The sequence below is a fragment of the Rhinopithecus roxellana genome, chromosome 4 (genome assembly GCF_007565055.1).
Source record: "Rhinopithecus roxellana isolate Shanxi Qingling chromosome 4, ASM756505v1, whole genome shotgun sequence".
In the NCBI taxonomy this organism is placed as follows: domain Eukaryota; kingdom Metazoa; phylum Chordata; class Mammalia; order Primates; family Cercopithecidae; genus Rhinopithecus; species Rhinopithecus roxellana.
This window is the reverse complement of record NC_044552.1, coordinates 16523296-16530330: the sequence shown is the minus strand read 5'-3', so window position 1 is coordinate 16530330 and position 7035 is coordinate 16523296. Positions and strand designations below refer to the sequence as shown.

General features: G+C 45.9%; 1 pseudogene; it reads left to right on the top strand.

Annotated features, from left to right (window-relative positions):
- The first annotated feature begins 405 nt into the window (after nt 1-405).
- Nucleotides 406-1189, top strand: LOC104661241 (annotated as a pseudogene).
- Nucleotides 1190-7035: the final 5846 nt, after the last annotated feature.

Genomic DNA, 7035 nt, shown 5'->3' with positions numbered 1-7035 from the left:
TCTATGCTCTGGCCGCTCCCGCACTGTGGAATGTACTTTCAGGAACGGGGCCTCTGAGGCTCTATGCTCTGAGGCTCTATGCTCTGAGGCCCTATGCTCTGGCCGCTCCCGCACTGTGGAATGTACTTTCAGGAACGGGGCCTCTGAGGCTCTATGCTCTGAGGCTCTATGCTCTGAGGCTCTATGCTCTGAGGCTCTATGCTCTGGCCGCTCCCGCACTGTGGGATGTACTTTCATTTTCGATAAATCCCTTCATTCCTTCCTTGCTTTGTGCGTTTTGTCCACTTCTTTGTTCGAGATGCCAAGAACCTGGACACCCTCCACCAGTGACAAGCCCATTTGCTTAATAAGATTATTATTTTCTTCTCAGTATTTTTTTGTTACTTATTTTCTGAAAGTGCCAGGAAGAGGAGAGCAGGCAGGGACCACCCCAAAAGAGGCTACCTGTGGTATCATGGTGACCTCTAACCCCAGCCCCCAAATATATGAAAGTGATGATGACTCTTATGAAGTGTTGGATTTAACTGAATATGCAAGAAGACATCAGCGGTGGAATCGAGTGTTTGGCCCCAGTTGGAGACCTATGGTGTTATAGAAAAATACTCAGTAGCTCCCCAGATCAGAATGTGTGGTGTGACAGGCTGGTATGCAGGATTTTTGCTCCCGAAAGTTGGGAAGCTTGCAGCAACTGCGGTGGCTTCCAGATTGACTGGAAGAGAATTGAAAGAGACATACACAAAGCAAAAAGACATACTAAAGGCCGGGCGTGGTGGCTCATGCCTGTAATCCCAGCACTTTGGGAGGCCGAGGTGTGTGGATCACGAGGTCAGGAGATTGAGACCATCCTGGCCAGCATGGTGAAACTCTGTCTCTACTAAAAATACAAAAATTAGCCGGGCGTGGTGGTGGGTGCCTGTAATCCCAGCTACTTGGGAGGCTGAGGCAGGAGAGTCACTTGAACCCGGGAGGCAGAAGTTGCAATGAGCCGAGGTCGCGCCACTGCACTCCAGCCTAGTGACAAAGCAAGACTGTATCTCAAAAAAGAAAAAAAAGACGGACTAAGAAATGAGCAAGTAAAGCAGCTCCTGAAATCAGCAATACAATTGAAGAAGCAACTGAATTTATCAAACAGAACTTTGTGACATCCAGTGGATTTGTGGGAGGCTTTTTGCTAAGACTTGCATTTTAAGGACATGGATGGTCTACCAAAGTAGACTCAGCTATGAGAAGTGGCGGCAACACGGTGTCCTTTCTCAACAGTACGTGCTGCCGAATCTCAGACAAACAACTAGCTGGACAATACTGAACTCACAACTTAGCATTTTGCCATCTGGAGCCTGGCAAATTGGTATTTGCTATAAAACAACTTATATGGTATGTGAACAGTATAGTTCTGAGCAAAACGTGGCTTTTATCATTTTTTAAAAATTGCTTCTCTTTAGAATTAGCCTGTAAAATAACACCATTGGTTGTAGATATGGAGAGAAAAGAAACTGCTACATTTATTGCCTGGTGAAATATTAATCCCTTTTTGTTTAAATAAGATGTTCTGGCTTGGTGCAGTGGCTCACGCCTGTAATCCCAACACTTCGGTAGGCCAAGGAGGGAGAATCACCTGAGGTCAGGAGTTTGAGACCAGCCTGGCTAACATGGTGAAACCCTGTCTCTACTGAAAATACAAAACAATGAGCTGAGTGTGGTGGAGGGTGCCTGTAATCCCAGCTACTCAGGAGGCTCAGGCACAAGAATCGCTTGAACCCAGGAGTCAGAGGTTGCAATGAGTCAAGGTTGCACCACTGCACTGCAGCCTGGGTGGCAGAGTGAGACCCTGTCTCAAAAAATAAATAAATAAATAAATAAATAAATAAGATGTTCTTCATTGTGGTTTATGGTATAATGACAATTGTTTTAAAATTTGTATTATAGCTTCAATATTAGGACTGACTTTTTTTAAAGATATGTTTGCAATAAATTGAAGAACTGCAATGCCCCTTTGTGGAAAGCTTTATAAGTGATATAATTATTAAAGATATTAAATAGACAAAAATAATTTTCTTTTTTTTTTTTTTTTTTTTTTTTTTTGAGACGGACTCTGGCTCTGTCGCCCAGGCTGGAGTGCAGTGGCCAGATCTCAGCTCACTGCAAGCTCCGCCTCCCGGGTTCCCGCCATTCTCCTGCCTCAGCCTCACGAGTAGCTGGGACTACAGGCGCCCGCCACCTCACCCAGCTAGTTTTTTGTAATTTTTAGTAGAGACGGGGTTTCACCATGTTAGCCAGGATGGTCTCGATCTCCTGACCTCGTGATCCGCCTGTCTCGGCCTCCCAAAGTGGTGGGATTACAGGTTTGAGCCACTGCGCCCGGCCAGAAAATAATTTTCTAACAACGATGATGACGAAAGAAGCTGTGAAGTGAGTGTTAGAACTTCTGACTACTTCTAACTATTGGTCCTGCCCAGCCACTGATTAACTCCAATCATACAGTCTCAAACTGCTCACTTGGCGTTTCTTTGCCTCCATTTGCCTTTCTATGAAATGGGAATTTAAAACAAAAATTAAAAAGCCCACGACTGTTGTGAGGACAAATAAAATGGTACATGGCAGAAAGTGCGCAGTAAACACCTTTGAGAACTTGTATCAATGTCGGTAACAGATACAGAGGAGACCAGCCGTTTCGGGTTGTAAATCCAGCTGACGCACGAGTTCATTGCGGGAGGCTACATAATAGAATGTGCAAATGGAGAACAAAGAGGAGCTCTCTGGGTCACCTGCCCATCTTCCAAGCCTGGTTTAGAATTACAAAGGTGTAGCCAAGAAGGAGCCCTGTTGTAGGTAAGAGCTTTGGAAACCAGATACTTCAATCTGATTAATAAGAGTAAATAATGAGAACAAAAGACTTCATGAAACCCAAGGCCTTTTCTTCCGAGGGGGTGTTGGGGGGTCCTGTTTATTTTTCTTCAGAGGTGGTTTTGTTTGGATTTAGATTTTTTTTTAAGTTTGCTGTATTCTCCCTGGCCCTCAAAGTGAACCGCAAGACAATGCAAAAGCCCAGGGGCATCCCTCCAGGTCTCCCTCTGTGACCTACTCATCTGGCATCTTGACAGCACAATAGGGAACTCAGTGCTGCTATAGTCTGAAAAATAAGATTAACTTCTAGAGCCAGGAGGTCAGCAGTGAGCATGGGGTGGGAGAGGAGATGCTCGCCCCAGGGCTCCCTAACCCCACAGGTTCCACTATTTGTAACCCCCACTCCCACCCCACCTACTTTACGTCCCCCAGCCCCTAAAGGGAGAGCTAAAGAGGGCTTTTTTTTTTTAATCACTATCTGTGCTTGCAAAGAGTATGGAGCCTCATGTGATTGACAAGCTGTTCACAGGAGCACCATGATTTGCATGTTGAGTTCTGCCTCACCAGTTGTTCTAGACACGGTAAGATAGTTCAGAGAGCATCCCGCAAAACTGCAGCTCTTGGCCTGGCACGGTGGCTCCAGCCTGTAATCCCAGCACTTTGGGAGGCCGAGGCAGGCAGATCACGAGGTCAAGAGATCAAGACCATCCTGGCCAACATGGTGAGACCCTGTCTCTACTAAAAATACAAAAATTAGCTGGGTGTGGTGATGCGCGCCTGTAGTCCCAGCTACTTGAGAGGCTGAGGCAGGTGAGTCGCTTAAACCTGGGAGGCAGAGGTTGCGGTGAGCGGAGATCGCACCACTGCACTCCAGTCTGGTGACAGAGCAAGACTCAGTCTCAAAAAAAACAAAAAAAAAACAAAAAAAACCCTGCAGCTCTTCTCTGTTTCTCTTCAAAACAAAAGGGATGGGACCTCAGAGTTCTGAATGTTTTCAGATACAGTAACTGATTGGATCCCCACAGCAGCCCAGGGGGACGGGGAGGAGATCCTTGTTTCTTAGCAGATTCAAGAAACAAGGCTCCGAGAGGGTCTGGAGAGGCCCTGGGGGGAGGGCTAGTCCCACACCAAGGCCCTGCTTGGCCAGGCCCCTGCACATCCACTCACTGGTCTGGCCCGGGTTCCAGCACACTGGTGTTCACGGTTTCCAGCGGCCCTGTGCCTTCCCTGGAGACCAGCGCACAGGCCCTTGGTGCGGAATGCCCGCCGCTCCTGCCCTGGGCTGCTCATTCCCATTCTTCCTTTAGACCGGTGCTTTTCAAACCCTCCAGTGCCTGTGAATTTCCTGGAAGCTTGTTGCAAAGTAAGTTATGATTCAGGAGGCCTGGGTAGGGCCTGACATTCTGATGTTTCTGAAGGACCATCAGAGCTCATGATCATCTGCCGGCCACTCTGAGCAGCAAGGCTGATCCTAGCGTAGGCCTCGCTTGGTCTGGGATGTGTCAGGAGATACTATGATACCGTCTCCTGGTGCCCTGCATTGGTTCATAATTTTAATGAGAGTTTGTTATGTTTTCCTGGCTGGGGTGTAATCTCCACGAGGGTAGGGACTAGAGAACTGTCTCATTCCTATTTGTATTGCCAGTGCCTAGCACAGTGCCTGACACATGATAAATGCTCACTAAATACTTATCAAAGCGATAAGCGAGTGAAAGATGAACGCCAGCACTGGTCTTCCCACGGGAACAGTGCTGTCCCTTGATCTTGTGAAGGGACAGTGATGGGACGTTGGGGAAAATTTCACAACCCATCATCAAATCCAGATTTTACTGGAGGCTCATATCCTAGGCCGAAACCATCTTAAAAGGGATCACACTAAAATGTTCATGGTGATTATCTCTCAAGAATGGGGTTACTGACTTTTCTTTTTCTTTGTGCACTTTTTGCGTTTTCCAAATTCAAGGCAATGAACAAGCACTAGTGCAGTAATTTGGAAATTCATCTAAGCAAATTCTTCTCTGAATTATCTCCATGGTCACTTCTCTTTCGCCACTGCAGATGAACTATCTGTGTGGCCACGGCCCATCACTTGTACTCACTCTGCCTCTGTTTCCTCAGCTACAAAGAAAGGGGGACTACAGATGACCACCGAGACTGTCAGCAATGTGAATTCTCTATGAATGTTTTTATCTGCGTATTCCTTCTCAACCTAGCTACTCCAAAGCAATCCCAGCCTCATTCTTGACTATCTCATTTCTGCAAGTTCTTGCCAATATGAATTAGGTTTCATGCTGCCGGCTTTCTAAGGATGGAATTTGTGACTCAAGGCCTAAGCTGCCACTGAGCTATTTGCTAAATTTAAGTTGCCATTTTTGAACACCCAGACTCCTAAGAATCAATGTGAAAACCCAAGCTGGTCAGCGTTAGTCACAGCACCAAATAATCCTCTGGATCGGGGCGTGGAGGGAGGGTCGCTGGAGTTGTATGCCTTTCACATACTGGCATTCCAGTAAACATTCTTCAAATAAACATATAAGCTGTGAGGTTATTCAGCAAACAGCCTATGGACAGCCACAGCGTTTGTACCTCCTCCGCAACCCACTGTATTTTCCCTAATGGTATGAATGCATAAATGCATAAAGTGATTTAACATTATTTTAGGAGTTGAAGTTAAACAGTTTTTTTTACATTTGTTAGCACATTGAGACATTCACTCAGCCTACTTTCTGTAGGCTATCATGGGCAGAGTTAGTGAGCTTGTTTGTGGAAACTATGTAGGAAAAATAAGGAAAGTTTGGAGTTCAAATCTGAAATATTTTGAGATCAACATTGACTTGAGGCATAATGACATAATGCTTGCCCGTAATATTTATACTGGAGCTATCTCTTACATTACGACAAACATGGGATTCCTTTGTGTGGTTAGATTAAATAAGAGATCATTATTACACTTTGATTCAGCATTGTCTTGTATTCTGAATAGAAATACAATTTCTGTGCCTGAACTTTGTTCTGACATGTTTTGAGCAGACATCAGTCTTCATATTCACCAGCAATATAAACCCCAAACAAGTAATATAACTTTAAAAATTTTACCACATGGATAGATAGAGACATAGCTATAAATATGTAGATACAGATGTGTCTTATTTAATTCCACAAAATATTTAAGATGACTTGCCAAGGTATATATACAATAAAATATGCATAAATTAGAATTTAAAGCCTGGGAAAATGTAGAAGACAAAAAGGAGCAGAGGAAAATTGGTCCACAGATAAGCACGACATTGAAGTGCTTACTAAATGTGGGTGGCGAATGGCTTCCCTCCAACACTTCCTGACTCAGAGTTAAACTCCAAAACCTTTGCTTGACCTGTAAAGCTTCTACCTGGCCTCCGCCTCACGCTGTCCCCCCAGTCTTCCATCTCATCCCTCACACTCCTACATTCTCTAGTCCACTCCTCCTGGATATGCCAGTTCGAGACCAGCCTGACCAATATGGTGAAACCCCGTCTCTACTAAAAATACAAGCATTAGCTGGGCATGGTGCCAGGAGCCTACAGTCCCAGCTACTCAGGACGCTGAGACAGAAGAATCACTTGAAACTGGAGGGGGCAGAGGTCGCAGTGAGCCAAGATCATGCCACTGCACTCCAGCATGGGTGACAGAGCCAGCCTAAAACTTTGCCCTGCGTCCTCCCAAATGACTCCCTCCCTGATCTCTGCTGGAATTCACCACCTCCTCAGAGAGGTCCTTCTTGGCCACCCACCTGAAGGAGCTCACTGCCACCCCCTGCCCATCATTCTCTTTCCCAATGTGTTTTGTGTTTCTTCAGAGTGCACGCCATGATCCGTGTGTTACCTGTCTCCTCACTAGCATGTAAATCCTGTGAGAGGAGGGCCTTTTTCTGTTGTGTAGACTGCTGTGTCTTGAGAGCAGCAAATGGTGAAGTTTGTGTTCTCTGGCCAGGGGAAGTGCAGGTATCTTGTTGGTTGAGGGCGTATCCACGTGGTGTTTTTTTTTCTTTTTTTGAAACGGAGTCTGGCTCTGTTGCCCAGGCTGGAGTGCAGTGGTATGATCTTGGCTCACTGCAACCTCCGCCTCCCGGGTTCAAGGAATTCTCCTGTCTCAGTCTCCCAAGTAGCTGGGACTATAGATGTCCACCACCATGCCCAGCTAATTTTTGTATTG